This window comes from Aotus nancymaae, unplaced genomic scaffold (genome assembly GCF_030222135.1).
Source record: "Aotus nancymaae isolate 86718 unplaced genomic scaffold, 86718_ANA_hifiasm-v0.15.2.pri h1tg000010l, whole genome shotgun sequence".
Classification (NCBI taxonomy): domain Eukaryota; kingdom Metazoa; phylum Chordata; class Mammalia; order Primates; family Aotidae; genus Aotus; species Aotus nancymaae.
The window spans coordinates 62692264-62712869 of record NW_026988421.1 but is presented as its reverse complement, the minus strand read 5'-3'; the positions used below and the strand labels follow the sequence as shown (position 1 = coordinate 62712869).

The 20606-nt window shown below is 53.3% G+C and overlaps 1 long non-coding RNA gene across 1 annotated transcript; it reads right to left on the bottom strand.

The window, feature by feature from the left end:
* Window positions 1-1472: 1472 nt before the first annotated feature.
* On the bottom strand, window positions 1473-16155 carry LOC105722589 (uncharacterized). Its single transcript, XR_010341705.1, has 3 exons — window positions 16027-16155; window positions 2548-2875; window positions 1473-1548 (listed from the first exon to the last, which is right to left on the bottom strand). It is a non-coding gene; the product is annotated as an uncharacterized LOC105722589 (long non-coding RNA).
* Window positions 16156-20606: the final 4451 nt, after the last annotated feature.

The following is a 20606-nucleotide window of genomic DNA, read 5'->3' as shown; positions in this document are numbered from 1 at the left end:
AGAGTAAGTTCACTGCGATGCTGCAGAGATAGTCTGAGGAGGGGGCAGGCAGTGAGTGTCAAGGTCCCCAAATGGGTCCACACTGAAGGAGTCAGACTTCAGGGGAGCAACACTTTGGTTTGGAGATAATTAACTGGGATTCCATTGACCCCTCTGGGAGACACAATGGGATTCAGGATGCCCTAAAATTTCATAATAAACACTGTCCATACATGAATACATGCACTTTTCTAGGGAACTTTCATCGTATTCCCCAAAGAACCCATGACCTACAATGAGTACAGAGCAGTGCTTTAATCTGTCTCACCCTTACCTCTCCACTTAGCCAAATTCCAAGTCAGTAAATCCTAGAAGAATCCTTTTGTGACACAAAATATTCCCCTCAACTTGGATGTTACGAATCTGCAGCCAACAGAATCCCAAGCTCCATTTATTTTTCAGGTGTCTTTCCTCCCTCCACAGGGCCCCTAAGAAGGGACAGATGCTTCCACTCATTTTTGGAATTGTGACTTCCCAGGTCTTTCAGGTGCCTGCCTTGGCATGGGAGTGTGAGAATCGGTGGGGCAGCCTGCTGTCCTATGATAGGAAGGATGCATGAGTTCCCCATAGGCTTGGGACACACCCCTGGTGGCAGAGACTGGGTGAGGGCAGGAGAGGAAAGTATAAACGGAGGCCACCCTAGCGGCATTCTGCACGGCCACCATCAGAGAAGGGGGCAGATGGTGGTCCATGTGGTGCCTCCAAAGGACCAGCAAAAGCACTGTCCCAAACGCCAGCCTCTGAGAATCTGACGCCCAGGACATCAGCAGTGACGGGGACCTAAGACTTTTAGCCCCTTTTTCTACTATTCCTCTTTCTCCTTGCCCTGACCCTCAAGGAGCCAGCAGGAGGGCAAGAAAGTAGAAACGAAGCAAAAGAACAGATCAATCTTATTATCCAAGCCATGGGTCAGACCTGAGCTGAGGGAAAGGAAGAAGTTTTCAATTGGATGTCACCATAAAGCTCTGAGGCCGGACTGGCCCTGAAAGTGAGTCCTAATTACTAAGATGAGGCTCTTTTTACAACCAACAGTAACCAAGAACTTAGAATCTGTCCAAGATGTTGTGAAGAGACAAGGAAAGGAGGCTTAATATGAGTATGTTTAAAAGTAGTGATTGGAAAATTTAAGCCATTGCCTATTTGCATCCCATCAAGTTTAACCTCTTCCCTTCATATTAGTCACAGTAATTCCCACTAGCCGCTCTACTAAGCAGCCCTGACATCTCAGTAGCTTTGCACGGTAAGGTTGATTTCTTACTCATATGACCCATGTCAGGCAGCTTTCCTGGATGTCTCGCTTCCATGTGGTGACTCAGGGATACAGATTCCTTTCATCTTGTGGCTCCACCATCTTACAGCTTCAAAATTATCTTGGCATCACTTGGGGAACGTGGATTGTAGAAAAGCACACCAGATAATTATTCACCTTATTTCAGGTAACATATATACCTTCTGCTCACATCCCATTTGCTGGAGTGAGTCATGTGACCAACCTAAGAGCAAGGGAGACTGGGAAGTATAAAGAAGCTCCCAGATGTGAGTGAACACTAACAGCCTTACTATGGTACTCATTGTACTGGTCAAGCAGCCATCAATCATTACATCGTTCCTTCTACTGATTCTTCTGAGAGGCCATCTGTGAGCTAGGCTAATGCCTAGCACATGAACAAGATGGTCTCAGTGCTTGCTCCTCCTCTGGTTATAGTCATGTAGGGCATTAGGCATTGATAATTCAGAGTGACGACTGCCAAGATGGGGAAGTACAGAGAATCATGGGAGCACGTATGAGGAGCACGAAACTGAGGAGTTAGGGGAGGCTTCCGGGAGAAAGTAAGACCTGAAGGAGGAAAAGAGTCAGTCAGCGCAAGGTGGCAGGTAGAGGGCATCAGAAGAAGATTCCAGGCAAGAGTTGCAAAGGCCTAGAGATCAGAAAGAGCCTCTGGGGTAGCATAGCCATCCAGCTCTTCTCCTGGGTGCCCATGAGCCCTTTCTCCCACTAGCTTTGGACACAGATGGGTCCTGGCTGTGCATAATCCTACTTGGTCCACCCACCCCTCCAAGCTGGGCAGTTAGGAGAGGTGCTGTGTGACCTTGGGCAAGTCAGTAACCCCTTCTGGGCCTTGGCTTCCCATTGGTTGAATAAAGCAGTTGAAAAGTTCCTGAAGGCCCTGTAGCTCAGTAGATGACCTTGTCCAGATGAGCCATCTTTTGAGAATTCCTTTGCCCTATTCTAATCCTGCCTCAACAGCAAAGTAAGGCAAGCTGGGCAATGGAGGGACAGGGGAGACCAGTGGCCTAGGGGAGGCAGGGGAGGCAGCCTGCTTCTCACCTTCCAGCCCGAACCCACCACTAATGAGGCCTGTCTGTGGAGTAATTAGCCGCAATCACAGTGGTGTGCATTAGGCAGACACAGCCTCAATGCGTTGGCAGCAGCTCTCAGAAAGGGAGAGCCGAGGGCTTTGAACATTGCATTACAACGGGGGATGTGTCCTAATGTCACTTAATTACCCCAGACAGCCTCAGATGTAATCGAGCCTGGATGGGCTGGTGGTAGCAGGCGCAGGCGTCCAGAGGAGGCTGATGCATTTATAATGATACCACTTTGCAAGACAAATCTGGCCTTCGTGGGCTGAACATGAGGAGGAGGAGGAAGGGGTGAGAGGGAAGAAGCTGTGGTGGCATCCAGACAAGGGTGCCTTCATTCTCCAAAGCCCTAGGAGCTCTTCCAGATTTTTCCAGGCATCAGGAAACTGGGGGGCAGGTCTTAACTTCCCACCCCATCATCCAAGAGGTTGTACAGGTTAAGATTTTCCTCTTTGTTCTTTCATTCCATTCCCTGTGAAAGGTGAACAATGAATTGTGAGTGGCAGGTAAGGGAAGAGGCCACTGGCAGGTGGGACACTGAAGACCAGGCACTGTGAGGGGCCGATGGATGCTGTGAGGGGAGAAGGCAGGGAAGTGTCTGCAAGGATGCTGGCATACAAGAAAGTCTCATGGACAAGAGGAAGAGCTCTGAGGCACAAATCTGCATGCTGAGTTTCAAGGGAGGACTCTCAAGACAGTGCTCCTGCCAACACATGTGCCTCCAGGAGCCAGAGACCCAGCAATGCAGGCACCTGGAGCCTCTGAAGGGCCCTGCTCAACAGGAATCATGTCTGCTCTGTTCACCTTTATATTCCCAGCACCTAGCACAGTACCTCAATAAATATTTATCGATATCAGAAAATGAACAAATGCCACGAACCCACTTATCCCTTTGGGTTGGGTCATTGCTCTCCCTGGAACTCAGTGTCTTCATCTGGGAAATGGGGCCAACAATGCGCAGCTCACCTCCCAGGGCTGTGATGGTGTGTGTCAGGCAAGCCCATGCTCACACTTGCAATAGTGAGGAGCCCCTGGCAGATGTGAAGGGAGCAACTGCATCTGGGGACACTCTCTCTCCCGTCTCCTCCATCAAATCCCACAGGCCCACCCAGGCCAGACTGACCACCTGGACCAGCAAGAAGTGAAGCTCTCAGTGACCAGGGTTGGGGTGAAACTGCTGTAGGCCTGGCAGAGAGGCCAAGAACTCACTCACCCTTTTCTCTCCATCCCTCTCCCCTCTTTGGCCTGACTTATTTTCTACACACCAAGAATGCAGGCTTCTGGCCTCTCTAGCTGTAATTCTTCCAAAACTTCAGGAATGGCTGCCATGGAAGAGAAAGTTCCTTGGGGAGGTTTTCCACAATACTAATGGGGAAGGGGCATGGTGATGGGACACCACTCAGGTGGGAACCTTGCACTGGGAGTGAGTTCAGAATGCCAAGTGGAATGTGTGATGACAAATGGCATTGGGCCCATGCCTCCTGTAGATAAGCAGACAGACAGATGGGAGGCCCCTGGAGGGCAACCTGCCCTCAGGGGACATGAGCTAAGGCTCAGAGATTGGGAGTGGAAGGCAGATGGTGTGGGCTGCAGAGTGAGGAGGAAGAGAAGGTGCAGACGGATCATCAAGTCTCTAATATCAGGCAAAAAGTGGGATCCTACCCTCCCCATCCCCTGTAGGTGAGGAGTGCTGCAGTGATGCATCCTGAGGTCACTCTTCTCCCTCTCCTGGACCATGAAGGACCTTTTCAGCAATCTCTGACCTTAGCTAGCTGTATGACCTTGGTCAACTCACTATTCACTTCTGGGCCTGTATACTTCCACTTGGACAATGAGCTAGCAGGATTGTATGGTTGTCATCACTTCTAAGTCTGACATTCTGTCTGCTGGTCACACAAAAGGGGCTATGGGAGGCACTGGCTTTCCCTAGGATCTTTGTCACTGCACTCCAGAGCCTACCTGTCCCCTCCTTGGGGCCCTAGTCATCACTGTGACCTACAGTGACATTGAGGGACGTGCTATTCTCTACCCTGCCCAATGGGCCATGTGCCCACACCTGCCTTTTCCACACAAGCCATCTGTCACTGTCTTGGCTTGTCGGTGGGAAGACGGCTTCATTAGCTCCTCCTGAGCCATTCATCCCCCAGTGCAGAGACAAATGAGGCCCTCCAACCCCCATCAGCCTGGAAGAGTGCAGGGCCCTAAGGGTAGTTTCTAAAGGGCTGCCGACATATCTGCTCCCTGTACAGTTCTTCTGCTGGAGGTCATAGGTATTCTCCACAAGGCAGGAGACTCAGCCTCAGCATGGATCTCCAACAGCTCCCTCACCACATGTCACCATGCCAGAAGTCCTCACCATTAGAGGGGTCGGTGTGGCACTCAGCCTCCACAAGTCTATCAAAGTGAAAACACTTCTGGCAGGAGGAGGGAGAGCATGAGACTGAGAGCCAAGAGTCAAAGATGCTCCTTTCTCTGCTGTGTGAGCTCAGGCAACTGACTTTCCCTTCCTGAGAAGTCTCAGTTTTCCCATCTTCAAATAAAGGAGTTGGTCTAGAATCTTAGACCATCTCCAAGCCTCTTGATTAACGATATGAGGTTCAACAGGGCAAACTCCAGGATTCTGAGAATGTGCCAATATATTCGAGGGAAGGTAAGTGCTCTGAGCCCACTTCTCCAGAGGCCCTGAGGCCACCAAGCACATGGCTTCAGTTTGTCAGACACAGCCAGATCCATTAGTAAACATAGCTCTCCCCTCTAAATGATTTGGAACTTCTGGTTACTAGCCATGGCATTAGGGGCTCTGCCAAGCAGTGGGCAGTGGGCAGAATGGATGCCAAGACCTGTCCTGGTGAATTGGATGATAATGGATCTAGGGAAGAGAGAGAATTTTCTTCCCAATGATTTTTTTCTAGACTGTCAGGATGTGGTTCTGCCTGTCCAGCTGAGATGAGGAGTTTCTCATCTCATGATGCCCACCTTTGCATGATGCCCATCTCATGCATGATGCCCACCTCTGGGCCATTTTGAGTTCCCCATGGGGTTAATGGAGAAAAGAGAGCCACCATTTCTCTACCTGTTTGCCCAGCCCAACAGATGGAACCTTCTTGTTTTTGGAGGGCAGAGGGAGAGGCAACTCATCTGTATGGGAACAGTGTGCAGAGAAACTCTTTCATCTCCACTAATCAAGTTAGATCCTCCACAGTTGAGCTCCAGAGAGAAAGCTTTATGGGGCAGTCTGAGCTCTAGTGGGACAGGTTTGGAAGCCCCCCTGAAAGGTCCCTAAAATTGAAGGTGGGAGGGCTGTGACAACCATACAATGAAGGCATTGGTTCAACTTTCACAGGCTCAGAGTAAACAGAGATGGAGGCTTGTGTGTGTGACCCACCATGACTTTGCCACTCCATGGGGACATGAGGCAGGATTCTCTGTCCACATAAGTGTGATCTTGCCCACCTATGCCAGCTTGGAGTGGGAGCCTCAGAAAGATTCCATCTCAAAGAGGGGGTCACAAGCCTCAGGTATGCACTTCTTGGAGTAAACTTCTTTCATTGACAGTCTTGAAAGAGCAATCATAGTTTTATTAAAAGAGCTTATTGGGTCAAAATACCACAAGTACTCACCCATGCTCCACACACATGGTTATGGGAAACTGTGAGACACCGATCACTGATTCAGAGCATGACCCTGGTCCTGGGGAGTCCTTCAAGGGGAGCCATGTAAGACACAAGCCATAGAAGACTTAAGAAACCGAAAGCACACTGAGTATAAGGCCATTGCTTTTCAAGGAGGGGCCCAGATGGTCAGTGCTCCCAGAGATCAGGAATGGAGAGTCAGAGGTGGAAGGAGGGCAGTGGGGATGGCAAAACCTCAGGGGAAGAACACAAGAGTGTGTCTGGGGCCTGAGAGAAGGCTCATCTGGCTGGAACTAGGGCAAAGCCAGGAAGTGGAGAGGGCCCAGAGAGGGGCCTTCAGGGCCTGGCTAAGGGATTTGTAGCTCGATCCTATAAGTAGAAGGAACCTCTTGAAGGTTTTTGATAATAGAAAGGGCTAGTACTTGAGGGCCCTGAGAGAACAACCTAATCCAGCCCTTCATGTTAAAGGTGGAAATCCTGAGACCCAGAGAGAGGAAGGAACACAAAGTCATCCAGGCTTTTTAGAACCACAGCAGGACAGGTAAATGTAAGCCACTGACCACTCCATGCCAGAAGTAATTGTGTCCTGTGGGAAAGAAATGCACCCTGCCACCCCCAGCCCTGGGGACAGTAGATACTTTCAACACCACATAGGCTGTGGACAGCTTTTAGCCACTCAGCTTTCTTGTTGGAATCAGAGAGGAGGCAGGGTATGAAGGCTTTCAGCACCACTCGGATCGTGGACAGTTCTTGACCATTGGCTTCCCACCAGGAGGGCGTTTGTAGATGACTTGAGCACCTGGCAAAGCCATGGACAGCTCCTGGCCACTAGGTTTCCCCACTAGGGAGCCCAAGCCGCGGGTGAGGAAGAAGTGGGGAGAGGGGCTGGTGTGTTGACTTCTATTATCAGGGAGCCCAGATGCAAAATGAATGCCTGTCATATTTATCCTTGTCATCACTAATAATAAGTGGCCTGATTTGTCAAGTGGGGATAGATTCAAAGACGTCAATTAAGAAGAGAGAAAAGCCCAACTGCACTATATTTATCTGCTATACAGATGTGTGGTGAAAGAAAAGAGTCCGGATCTTGGGACCTCCATGCCCCAACCCCTACCCACCTCCCACTTTCTTTCCACCTCACCTCCCCTGCCTCCCTTGCCTCCTCTTCCTCTTTTCTGCTTCCCTCTCTCTTTTCTCTCATGTCTTGTCATCACATTTTACTGCACTTTCTCATCTCTCTTCTTCCCCTTTATTCTCTCCTCCATCTTTTCTCTTTCTCTTTTCAACTCCCACTCCTCCCTCTCTCCTAGCCCAATGGATTACTTACCGTTCACTCTCACTCTTCGGTTTACCAGTATGCCCTCTTTACCTCCCCCACTACATCCCTGTATCCCCTCCCAGGTCCCTCTCCTCCAAACCCCTGGATGCTATGACCTTCATCTTCCAAACTAGCTTCCTCTCATGATCTCAGTTCACAAAGTGTATTCTGGATTCAGAAGGTTAAATGGATATGAACCACTAAAGGAAAACTAGAAAAGCCATAAATCTGAAGGTTTTTACTTAAACTACAAGCAGAACCAATTTTTTTAGAGATTTTAGGTTTGGAAACTAAAATAAGATTTTGGGGAAACAGTTTGACTGGGTCTGTGAATCTAGATTAAAATCTGAACCTACGCAAGAACTTCTCAACACTGCCTTCCCTGGCCCTGAACCGATCATATCTGAGCCCTGAGGTCCCCAGAGCAGGCCTCTTTCAGGCAGCAGAGGGATTCTAAATAGCACCAAGAATCTTCATTCTATATCTTAGGTCTCTCCAATCAAGAAGTAACAGAGAAATGCCCCCCAAATGAAAACTAGCCCCACAAAGCTATTGTACTCTAAGTGGGGTTCAGGAAGGATGTGAAGACTTGTCCATTTTCGTACTTTTTATGGGTCTAAGGAGAGGGTGACAATGCATCATTCTGGTGGTCTTCACTCAGTATCATTATGAGAGAATATTGTCTTCTTGTGGAGGACGCATCTCACCCAGACATCCCAAGCTGGGGTATGCATCTTTTCCTGTCTCTTCTCCACTAAGGCCATGACTTTCACTCTCTGGGCGATAGTGAAAATGGTTCCCTGGATTGGGGGATTCTGAGTACAGAGCTGCTTGTATAAGCAGAGGTCCCCTCTTTTTTTTTTCTTCTCTTCCTGACCATAGACTGACCTGCCCTCTAGCCCTTCATCTCAGCCAGACTGAATGACCCCATTGGGGTCAGTCTTGAGATGGGGTTGGGGTTGCATTCAGTCTGGATGCATGTATAGCAAATGAGACAAACTGCCCAAAACTGGTCATAATGCTTCTCAGGTAACCACCTCACTTTCTGCTTTAATAACTGCCATTCCCATCCTCCTCTGCCTTTCCTCCATCCCCAGGAGCCAGCTGAAAGCATCTCCCACTGATGTCCCTAAGCAAAAACCTTAGGCATTCCTCCCAAGGTCCAAGGTTCCCCAGGCACTCTTTCTTTGCTTTGCCTGAGGACTTTGCTGGGTCCTCTTTGCTGAAGAGAAGGCCAGAAATGTCAGGGATGCCTCCTGGGGCAGTCTTCAAGCAATGGCTGGTGAGACTTGCTACATAACCCCCCCCGCTCCCTTGTTCCTTGAGCAGGCGCATGTGCTATGCCAGCTCTCAGGTTCCCCAGCAGGACTGGGCTTCACTCACCTACTCACTACATCCTGAAGCTGACTCAGCAGTGCCCCTGCTGCCTTCCTGTCCCGCAGTGTTTCCCACACTTAAACACGCATCTCAGGATTGGCTTCTGGGGGAACCCAAACTACATTTCCCTCTTATCCACTCTCAGCAGCATCCTTAGGACCCAGAGCAGGAGAGTGGCAAGTGACGCTAGCAGGATCCGGACACCATTTTCCTGCTCAAATCCCCCGAATGGCTCCCCGGATGAAGTTCAGACTCTGGGTTGGTACGCAATGCCCTGCATGCTCTAGCTCTTGCCCATCTCACCTCTGGATATCCCTCTTCCCACACTTGCAACACTCTGCTCATGGCACTCCCCCTACCTGAAGGCCCACCCCACAACCCACAACCTATCCCCTCCACTTGGTGAACTGGGTCCCTGAATCTAGATTAAAATCTGAACCTATGCAAGAACTTCTCAATACTGCCTTCCCTGCTTTTCAAGACTCAGCTCAATGGCTGCTTCCTCTAGGAATTCATTTCTGACCACTCTCCCTCGGGAAGAGGCAATCATTCCTGCCAGGGAGCCCCAGCTGACCTGAACTTGCCGCTGCTCCCTCGCTCCTTGGGCAGGCGCATGTGCTATCTCAGTCCCTGTGACCCATCGGGGGGCTCACTGTTCATGGAGCCATTTCTCCCACTCAATGGTGAGCCCCTTGAGGGCAGGGGACAGTCATTCATCTCCCAGTTGTCAGGCCAGCTCCCTAATCAATCCCTAATGAATAACGGTGTCTCTGAGATGAGAGGAGGAAGTGCAGGCAGGAGGTGGTTCGTGCAGGCGGCTGCTGAAACTTGCGGTGCAGGGTATGTTGGGTCCCATCATGGTCTCAGAACCTGTCCCTGCCTCCCCATGCTCCAGGAGCTCAGCGGTTGGACCCATTGAGTCCAGTGGATGCTCTGTTCTCCTCCTTTCTCTCAGTTCTGCCTGCCCTGGTCAGTGAGCCCGCATCTAATGCAGGGTCTCCCCTGTATTGGCCCCATCCCAGGTGGTCAGGGAGATAAGCTGATATTCTGGAAACAGCACGAACCTGGCTTTAAATTCCACTGACTATGTTTTCCCATCTGAACCTCAGTTTACCCAACTGTAACGGGGGATGATTGACTCTCTCCCCTGCAGGGAAGCCGTAGGCATTGGAGATGATAACCATGAAGGGCCTGGCACATCTACTGGAAGGTGAGTTGTGTAGGACATTGGAGGTGTGGAGCACATTGGGCATTAGAGGGACTTCTGTAAAGTTCAGCCCAGTGCTCCGTTTCACAGACGGGAAGCCGAGGCCCAGAGAGCAGTTACCTTCCCAAAGTCACAGAGACTGTCAGGGACAGACCTGCAGGTCTGAGTGCCTTGGCTGTGTTTGTTCCACTGCACCAAGTGGCTGATTTGCAGCCATCGTTGTTTAGCTAATATGGTTTAAAATCTCATCTTCCATTTTCCCCATGGTGGGTCCTTGTGCAGAGTTAACTGAAGACTCCTCATTCACTACCGTACCCTGGCTGCCCACACCTCCACACACCCCACCTTCATCAGCAAAGACCTATCCACTCCCCAGGTTGTGGATCTCCAGGGCTACAAGGCTGAGGGAACCGAAAGAGGTGGGGGACTTGGGGAGTCCTCGATCCACCTGCCCTCTCCCTCCTACCATCCCCACCTGTGACCCCAAGGTCTCTCAGCAAGGAGACCAGGCCTAGAGACCAGCTGGGGGGCAGAGGACCCCTCATTCCCTCTGCAAATGTCTGCTGTCCTCCCATGAAGGTCCAAGCTCTGTGCTAAGCTTTGGGGATAAAAAGCTTAACCAGTCACTATTGGTACCCCAAGATGTTCAGGGTCATGGTAAGTGGGGAGACCAAGCAGGCAAAGAACGAGCTCCTTGCGTGAGAGCCAACACTCCTCAAGGCAAACACCAGGAACTGTGGGAATATGGGCGGCAGCGGGAGTGGGCAGGCGCTGGCCTGGGGAGTCTATCTCCAGGGCTCACAAAACCCTGATCATCACAGGGCCTGGCAGCAAACCCCAGATCCCCCAGAAATGCTGGCAATTGGATCAACTTGCAGAGGGGAGCTGACTTGGTGAGAAGGAAGTAGGGGACCATCCTCTCCCCTCCCCTAGCTCTCCCTTCTCCCATCCCCCACAGCCCCAGCTCCTGCCCCTCCCCCCTCACACCATTCTATTAATAACTTTTAGAATAGTGATTAGCTTTTGCTGTCACCAGCAATGACAACTCAGAAACCCCCGAGAGCTGTCTGCAAAGACACAATAAATGAGAACTCTTAATTAACACCTCCCTTAACTAAATAAATTAATTTTATGCAGTTGTGATGTCAGCAATGTGACTTGCCAATGACTGAAGCCACTCCGACAGACTTGGCAAGGGCTGCAGGGCAGGCTTAGCAGGGTGTTAAGCTCTGCGGGGTGCCAGTGCACAGCAGGGCATGGGCGTGAGTGCCAGGCTAGCCTGGAGAAGGCATCCCAGGCAGGACAACCAGGCAGCTGCATGGTGGAGTTCCAGAGGGGCAGTCTAGGGACCCAGGGCCTTTCCCAGCTTTGCCTCTACCTTCTGAGTGGCGTCAGGCAAGCTTCCTCCCGGGCCTTTGTTTTCCTCACCTGTGACACAGGTATCCTCTCTTGTCATGCCTGCTTCTCAGGGCTGTGGAGAAGATGAGAAGACACTGGATAGGAAAGGGGTTATAAACTATAGAATGCCGTGAAAGTGTGAGAAATGCTGATGACACCATCCTCCGGCTGCCAGTCAGTGCTAGCCAGGTAATTCTGTTCTTCCCCCAACAACACACGGACAGGGTGAAATGGTCCCTGGGTCCCTGGGCAGCCCTGAGCTTCCCTAAGGACACCTTGGGGACAGGAAGATTTCTTCAAGGCCATCACCCTCAGAAAGCCTTGGATATCCATCCATTCAGCTAATGTGCTTAGAGTAAATGAGGCCAGGACAGCAGAGCCGTTCCCAGTGCTCCTATTGGACAGAATCTGCATGGCCCCAGACTGACCCTAGCCCTGACCTGGAGAGACCTCTGGTCCAGCCCTGAGTTGAAGTCCTGAAGCCACCCCCAACTCTGCCCAGCCCTGACCAACTTCTTCATTTGGGATCCACGTGAGCCCCCAGCCATTGCCTGAGCCAGCCCCTGACCTCAACCCCTGGCCAAGCCCCAACTCAGCCCTCCCTGTCACCCTTCAGTTCCAATGCCAGTCCCATGCCCCCACTCCAACCAAGCCTAGGACAGTCCCCTCCTCTCTATCAGGACTATACTATGCTCCAACCCACGTCAGCCTTGCCCTGGGAAAAAGAGAGATGCCCCGGTGTTCCCAGCAATTTACACTGCAGACACCTTCCACAAACAGCAGTGCCCTCCTGCCCACACTATCCCCTCAGCATGTGCCTGTCATTAGCCATTCTTCCCAATTGGTACTATTTCTAGGCATCTGCACACAGAGACATCTGTCAACTCACCAAAAGTCACACAGCACAGCTGTGGCTGGGCAAGGACTGAGATGGCCACCAAGAGATTCCTAATTCACTTAGTCAGCCATTCAGTCACTCAACAAACATGCACTGAGTAGCCACATCAATGCCAGGCCCTCAGGGGTCAGTTCTTGGCAAAACAGACATGGCCCCTTCTTTTAGGGGCTCACAGGCTGAGCAAAGATGAGACTTGTTCCCTGTAACTGCACCAAACGTCTTGCAGTTGCTGCCTCATTCCCTCCCCAACACACACACACACACACACACACACACACACACATGCGCACTCCACCTTCCAGGCTGGCAAAGCATAATTACACACACCTGAAATTGCCTGTAATTGGCATGGGGGTGGGTGGAAGGAAGCCCAGGACCTCTCTGTCCATCTGTGATGCTTCCAGGAAAGAGGCCCTTGTTGGTGGCCGTGGGAACACGCAGTGCTGCATCAGTAATTGGGTCCACGTGGGCATGAGCAATGATGTCCCCATGTCCCCAAGCACACAGGCTGACTTGCAGTGACCCTGCCTAGAGCCCACATCTCCACGGGCGTGATGGAGTAGCAGGCAGTAGCTGATGGGCCGAGGCCCCAGGAGACCTGTCCACCAGGCCCTCCCACACAAGGGAGGTCTGCACTCAGGGCAGGATGTCAGAGAGGCCGATGATGGAAGCCCGGGGGCTGTCCCCAGCTTCTAACATCAGCAGGTCATAGAACTTCCTGCCTCAGCTTCTTGAAATCATGGCAGGCTTAACCTCAGGGACCCCTTCCATTGTTTCCCCATCCATCTGGCTCTCCCAGCTTCTTAGAAGCCTCCTCAACTCCTGGTCACTTCTGTAGAGGAGGCAGGAGGCAGTGGAATCATGGTGCGAGGAGGTGTCAGAGCTGAGCTCCAGACCCCATGCTGCAGGAGTGGCTGTGTGACCTTGGGCAGGTCACCCAGCCTCCTGTACCTCAGTGTCTCATCTAAGAAACGAGGCTGTGGGAGCCCTTTCCACGGGATGGTGGTGACTTCAGACTGCCACTGTGCTTGGCTCAGGGCCGGTGACACAGAGGGTACCCAGCTATGGGAGTTCCTTCATCTTCCCTCACCTGCCACAGGGCCAGTCTCCCACAGCCCCAAAGCAGCGCCCCAAGTGGGAAGTGCCTTGGGGACACCTACTGCTCCTTTGCTCATCACCCCGCCACAGCCTCCTCTTGGGGCGGTCTTCAACTTCTGCTTTCCCTCCCCCATGCCGTGACATCTGCCTCCTGCTCCCCACCCCTCACACGGAGCTCTCCTGATGCCCCAGGTCTTCAGTGCCTCCACTCACAAGGAACAGAAATGGTACAGCCCTAATCTGTGTTCCTTCTCCTGGGGCTCCATATTTTGGAAGCTGGGACTGTTGACCTAAATGTATGCAAAGGAATGACTTCCTAATGGTGGAATTATGATATTGGGCATATTGGTAGGAGGGAGCTTTGAGGATGAGAGCCTTCTTAACGCCCCTGCAATCACACCGCATGGCTCACCTTCAGGGTAAGTGTCTTTCTACACAGAGATCAGTGGATCTGGAAAAAAGCCACCAGCTGCCACCCAGCCCTGAGCACACTTTGGAACCCACAGCCTGCTGTTGGACGGGAGGGTTCAGCCACAGCAGCCAGGATAGATGCAGCTTTAAGAATAACTCCTGAGCCCAGAGAAGCGTGGAGTGGAGGGGATTGATTTTTGGGTCCTCCTGGAGACTAGAATCCAAAATCAATGGCAATTAATAGGCAAGGTATGAAGTGGCTCCGGCTTCAGGCTCCCAGTGTCCCCACTCGTCCTCCCTAGAGAAGGGGCCCTGCTACCTCTGTGCTCCCTTCCACTCACCGCATGCTGGGGCTCTGCTGACAGCTCCTGAGGAGTCCAGCTGGCTGGCCCTCTTCCAGGGCCTTGTCACCTGGACAGAGCCACAGGATAAGCCTGGCTCGCTGGCAGGGCTGGGAGGAGGGAGCAGGCTGCCTGGGTTATCCGCCAGGGAAGGGAAAGCCACTAAGGGCCCTTTCGAGTCCCTCTGTCTCCACCCCTACATCACAGGTGAGAAGCAGTATATGGTGGGGGCTCCTAGGGACTCTAAATTTCCAGAGGGCCAGCACTGTGGGGGCAAATAGCTGTCCATCCTATGTCCTCCATCTACCCTGCGGACTGGGCCTCGTGGACAGGCCCTCACCCATTGCACAGACAGGCTGTTTGAGCTCCTAAGAATGTGTCCATCCAAGTGCCAAGCAGGCAGAATGGCCCCAGATGCTCAGACGGAACTGGCTATGGGCTATGAGCCCCTGAGAGAAGGCTTCCTGGAGAGGTGGGGACTTGACTGAGTGCTTGGGGTGAAACCCAGAAGGACAAAAAGAAGAAAAGTGGCATGCCCAGTGAGGGATGAGTATGTGCCGAGGTCAGGGGGTAGGATAAGCAGGTCACAGCTCAGTGCGTGACAGTGGGGCGATAGAATGTCCCAGCTAAAGGACCAGAGCACAGTAGCCTTCAAGATGTGGGCAGCTGATGTCACCGGCATGCCATCAGCCAACTCCTGTTCACCCTGCATGGCATGCGGTGGTCACCCTAGACCCACTGATCTACATTTCTTCCATGTTCTCCAAGAGGCCCCTCTCTCCGGCCAATTGCCCAGCTGTCAATAGCTACATTTACAATCTCCATTGCCCAAATTTCTTTTCCTCATTTTTCTTGCTAAAAGACGGTCTTTGAAAATGAGTCCCTGAGCTCAGCCCTTTTCCAGCCTCGTTAATTTCTTGCCCCACCTCATTTGTTCCAAGGACCTACTTTCCCCTCGCCCGCTGCCGCCTTCCTCCCGCCAGCTATATTCGGATCTCTGCTCCGTCCTCCGTAACCTTGTGTGCCGCTCAGAGTTCTGCGGGTGTTTTTCTCTGCCAAGGAACTCTGGACTCAAAGGAACCGCAGAGGTCGTCTCTTCACATCCAACCCCCTCCCCATGCCCGAAACTGGAATCCCTTTTCCAGCCCAAGGTTATCTGGTCTCAGTTGCATTCTGGCAAGGGCAGGCTGCTGCTCACTGCAGGGCAGCTTTAACTGAGACCAACTTCTTCCACAAAGGTGGAACCGATCTGCCACGGATTGCCATTTCCTCTGTGTGTTTTGTCTGAGTCAACTCTCCCAGACAATACTGTCAAGCCCCCAGGCCCCAGGAACAGGGCTCAGTCATCCATTTCTTGGGACTCCTTTGGACTCAAGGTCCTTTGGTTACCTTGCATGTGCAAGACACGTGACAAAGCACCATCCCTTGCTCACCCTGCTACTGGTGCAGGGATACTCCCTCCCGTCCCTGTGTCTCCAGCAGCCACTGGGTAAGAATGGTAACCCAGAAACTTCTCATTTCAGCTGAAAGTCACTTCTTGGCCCTCCCCACCCTCTGGAGCTAGCTCTGCCTTCAAAGAATCACCTGGAGCAAGTGGAATTCTTCTTCCCCCAGACAGACCTTCCGATCCTTGAGAACTCCATCATGTTCCTTCCAAGTCCTGCCCTGGCCTGGCCTGGCCTGGCTCTGCAGCCCAGGCACCTCCCACTCCTCTCCAGAAGACACAGGGAAATTCACCAACATTTAACCGAGGGTTGGGTCCCCCACTCGGGCTGAGGCCTGAGCACAGCCAGGTCAACAGTGATGTCAGCAGTGACTGCCACACAAGCCTGCACACGGCCTCCGCAGCTGCTGCTTACACTGTTAGCTCATGTGAATCAACAAATGTTCCCAAGTAGATTTTGCACAAACTTCCGTCAAGTTGAGCCATCGGCCCTTCATACCCAGTTGGCAGACTTAACATTTCTCTCTGCTGAATCCCATGTCTTCATTTCACTCAGGTGTCCCAGTCTGCGGAAATTATTTGGGGAACCTGTTGAGGCTTCTCTTGGGTGGGCCATCCCTCATAGCCTGGTGACATGCCCCGACGGGATCATCAGAGGCTGTCTCCAGCAGGGTAAGTGTGGGGGAAGAACCCTGCGGCCCCTGGAAACACACTGTCACCCCAACCCCACCCTACCACCTTGGCTTGCCAGGGGAAGGAGTTTACTGCAGTTCCGCAATTGCATAAACTGGTTTGGTGGAGTGGGGTTTCGGGGATTGGCAAACAGGGATCCCAGCCCCTCAGCACAGCACCAAAGTGAGCCAAGGCCTCTGAGTCTGATCCCAACCTGCTCCTGCCCACAGGTCCAGCAGGAGGTGCCAGGACCCCAGGAAGCAGGTGGAAAAGCTGGGGGCATGGGCAACTTTGAGGGTACAGAGAGGCCACGAAGGACCAAGTTCTGGAGGATCAACTCTTCCTGGCTCCCAGGGAGATATACCCCCAAATGAGTGCCCAGACCTCAAGAGAAGCTGTCTCTCCTCGCTCTGGTTCTTGCTGAGTGCAGGTCCCACCCACTCCTGTTTAGAATGGAGGCAGTGGATGACCCTCATAGATGACAGGCAGAACCCCCCAGACACCCCACAGAAAGCAAGGGCCTGGGACTCAAAACATGCCCCTGTTTTCAGCAGCCATTTCCCCTGAGACTCACCCAACACCCCAAACTGCAACAACATCCTTCGACCCCCCATACTGTCCCTTATTTTCTGGAAGCAGGGCAACAGGAGCCCCCTGAGAATGGGCTGCTGGATCCTCAGATCGATTTGGGATCTCTCAGCAGGGCCTCACCCAGGACTTCACCTCACTCTCCTGCCCACCTGCAGATGCCAGATGTCTCCCATCAGCCATGGGCTCCTTCGGGCCAAGGCTCCTAGTTAAAGGGGAGCTGCTGTGCAAGGGCAGGTCAACCTGCAGAGCCCAGGCCTAGCAAAGCCAGCAGGTCACTCCACCAAGACCCTGCCTCTCAGGGACAGACTCATTCAAGACCCACCTTCTCCCAGCAACTATGCAGGGTCGTCTCTGTTCTGGGGCTTCCTTGAGGGAGAATCCCTGGGCCTGCATCCTGGACGGGCACCCAGGTCACATCCTCGCCTTCTGTGCTGGTGCCTGATGAAGGCGTGGTCATTCCTTTCCTTCCCCAGCCCCACCCATCAACAAATAGGCACTTGGCTAAACATGGCCCTTCATTTCATTCTCCATGACCGTGGGAGGCAGGAGCAGAGCAGAATCACTATCCCCAGTTTACAGATAAGGAAATAGGATCAGAGAGGGAAGCAACCTGTGGTCACCCAGAGAGAGAGTGGAGAGCCCAGACAGAGGTGTCTAACTCCCAGGAGGGTGGCCTCCAATACCCTGGTCTAGAGAATTGCACCCTCACTCCCATCCCCCTTCCTCTGGTTCTGTCCAAGCCATGCCAAGATCAAAGGATTCCCCAGGAGAGGCAGGCATGAACATCACTACTCACTGTTCTCACTGCTCACCTTGGGCGCACAAAGCATTCAGGTGGCAGGGCCCTCTCTCACTCATGAACATCCAAAGCTATGCCTGCTGTGTCTACAGCCTCACCCCTGCAGTCAGGCGATGCCCCACCACACCATAGAAGCTGCTCTCACCATGGTCACCATCAGCCTCCCAACTGTCACCCTGGACTCTTTCTCAGCTGCCAGCCACCCCCGCCAACCTTGACTTTGGGACACACAGTCCCATTCCAGCCCTGCTCCAGCTCTTGTCCCAGTCCCAAGTGGCTCTCGCCCAACTGGCCACTCTGGCCCTTGTGCTTCTCCTGCAATGCAAACCTTCTGCAGCTTTGCACCCACGACCTGCAAATCCTTCCTCTCCCCTCAGTCGCTCTGATCCATTCACCCGACGCCTTCTGAGACTTCTCTCTAGGTGGATCATTCTTCAGTCCGCATTTCTAGCCTTCCCTGAGCTATGAACAGAACATTCACCACACTTTAAAATCCTGCTTCTCCTTCAAGATCAAGTCCCTTCTTCTCTTCCAGGAAGCCTCGTACAACGTCCCCACGTACTGCCATGTCACTCAGGGTGCCATGTCCCCTTCTACCTAGATGGTCCTGCCCACACCTGCCAGATGGCCCTGACTGGATGGGGAAATGACCCTCCATGGGCAGCCAGGCCCGTCATGTGAACTGGCATCAAGGGCTCTGCCCCATGGGCAGTAGACTGTCAGCTAGGGCTGTGGACAAAACTGGAGCAAGAGGGCCGGGCACAGAGGCTCCCGCCTGTAATCCCAGCACTTTGGGAGGCTGAAGTGGGAAGACGGCTGAAGAACAGGAGTTCCAGACCAGCCTAGGCAACATAGTGAGACCCCATCTCTACAAAAAGAAAAGCTGGAGCAAGAGGCCAGAAGAGAAGGGTGGAGGACGGAGCAGATAAGCAGAAGGGGAGCCAGAGACCCTGGAGGTTGGGCAGGAAGGAGGCAGAGAGGCTGCGGGGAGGAGTAGTCCAGAGCTGCCTGGCTCCTGGCTCCACCTCTCCTCCCAATAAACCTCCTTACCTTAAGGCCACCTGGATGAACCTCTGGCCTCCCTGAGTAAAGGGTTCCAGCGCCCCAAGCAGATGAACGCCCTTCCTCCTGCCAGCTCCTCCGCAAACACACAACTCTCAGGGTTTCCCTCACTACTACCTAGGCCCTCTGTGGGAGGAGAGAGCTCGGGAGGCTGGCAGCCTGAGACCCCAGCAACCTGGAAGGCCATGCTGTACAGGCCTTCATGAGGTCATGGCCCAGTGCCCATCAGGGTTAGCTGCTGCAGTCCGGAATCCAGGCTCCTGTTCTGGGGGGGCCCTCCCACCTCACACCCAAGTGCACACAGGAGTCTGGGCAGGTGAGGCCCAGTCATGGCTGGGAGTGAGGCTGCATATCTCTCTGGCACTTTGGGGCAGGAAAAAGCCTGAGAAGCATGGCCTGGCCAGCGTCCATGGTTGACAAAGAAGGAAACTGAGGTCCAAGGAGGGTGGCTGAGGCCAAGGGTGGTCGGGCGGGGCCGGCAGGCACGGCCCTGGCTCCTGAAGGAGGCTCTGCTCTTTCTTGTGCATCTCACAGCCTCTCTGGGGAGATCTAGTTTCCTTCCCGGTTTTGACGCGACCTTGGGCCAGTCACCTTCGTTCTCCCCACTTCATTTCCTCCTGCATTTTAGAGAGGCCTAAAGCTCGGCACAGGGAAGGTAGAGTTGTGAGAGCTGAGCCGCTGCCCGGAACCAGGCTGTGGTAGGGCCACAGGGCCAGATGACCTTTCAGGCACTGCCAGGTGACCGGCACCCTGAAGGGCTGGGCAGAGGGAGACCAGAGCCTGGGGCCTGGACTGAGTGATTAGCTCGGACTCCTCGAGTACAGGGAGGGCTTGGGTGCCCGGCTGGACCGCCCCTCTGCCAATCCCGCAGGTGCTCCCAAGCAAGTCTCTCCGGCAATTTTTCTTCTTAACACGTCATCTCCGCTGTCACTCAATCACCTTCCCTCCCAGGTAGTTCTGGGGCTGGGGGTACATGTGACTGTGTGAGCGTGTGAAGGTGCATGGGGCGTATGAAGGTGTGTATGTAGGGGGTGGAGGCAAGGGCTGTGTGAAGATGGGGTGTCTGAAGAGGTAGGGTATTGGGAGGTGTGTGTGCATGTGTGTGTGCAAGTGTGCATACTTGGGCATGGCAGCCATGAGGGAATCTGTAGATGGCTCAGGGTGCATGTGAGGAAGAGCGAGGCTGGGAGCGCAGCCCCTGGAGAGCTGGGTACCACCTAGCCCTGTGAGCAGGTTTCATGGTAAGACTCAGTGCCTGCATCCATTCGAGGTGCCAGCACTGCAGGGCCTGCCGCCCAAGCCACAGCAATTGGCAGGTATGACACTGAGTTCATTGCTGGTCTGCCCAGGTCAGTGGGGTGTCAGTGCAGGGTGCCAGCTTCCTGGTTCCTGGACTGAGGCTACCCCTGCCCTGTACCATCTGCTCCACACCCCAGGCTCTGCTAGTTACAGGCAGCACCAGAACTGAAGCTCAGCTATGGTGAACTTTGGGACCCTCGTCCAGTCACCCTTTGAGGACTGAGGCCTGAAGGTGCAGCTGTGTGTGCCCTCCATGGAGCCATGAGCAGGCAGAGGTTCTCGCCTGAGCCCACTCCTCCTGCTAGCCCTCTCCCCTTCCTTGCCCAGGCACAGCAAGCTGGGTGGGAGTGACAGAGGGTGCCTGGCTAGGGCCAGACAGACAGCTGGGGAAGGCAACACACAGGAAACTGGCATGAGTGGGCCCCTCACTCCCCAGCCTGCCTGCTGGAGAAAGAGGGAGGAAGCTCCGACTTTTCCTCTCCCCACACACACATGTACAGCAAGAAAGAGGCTGGGAAGGTGGCCTCAGGCCAGGTAAAGGGAGGTGGGACTGGAGCACCTGTGTCAGGCTGTTAGGTACCCATGGGGGTGCCCTCTCCAGCCACCTATCCCACATGGTCCCACTTCACAAAGAGAAAGAGAGGCCCAGGGAAGGC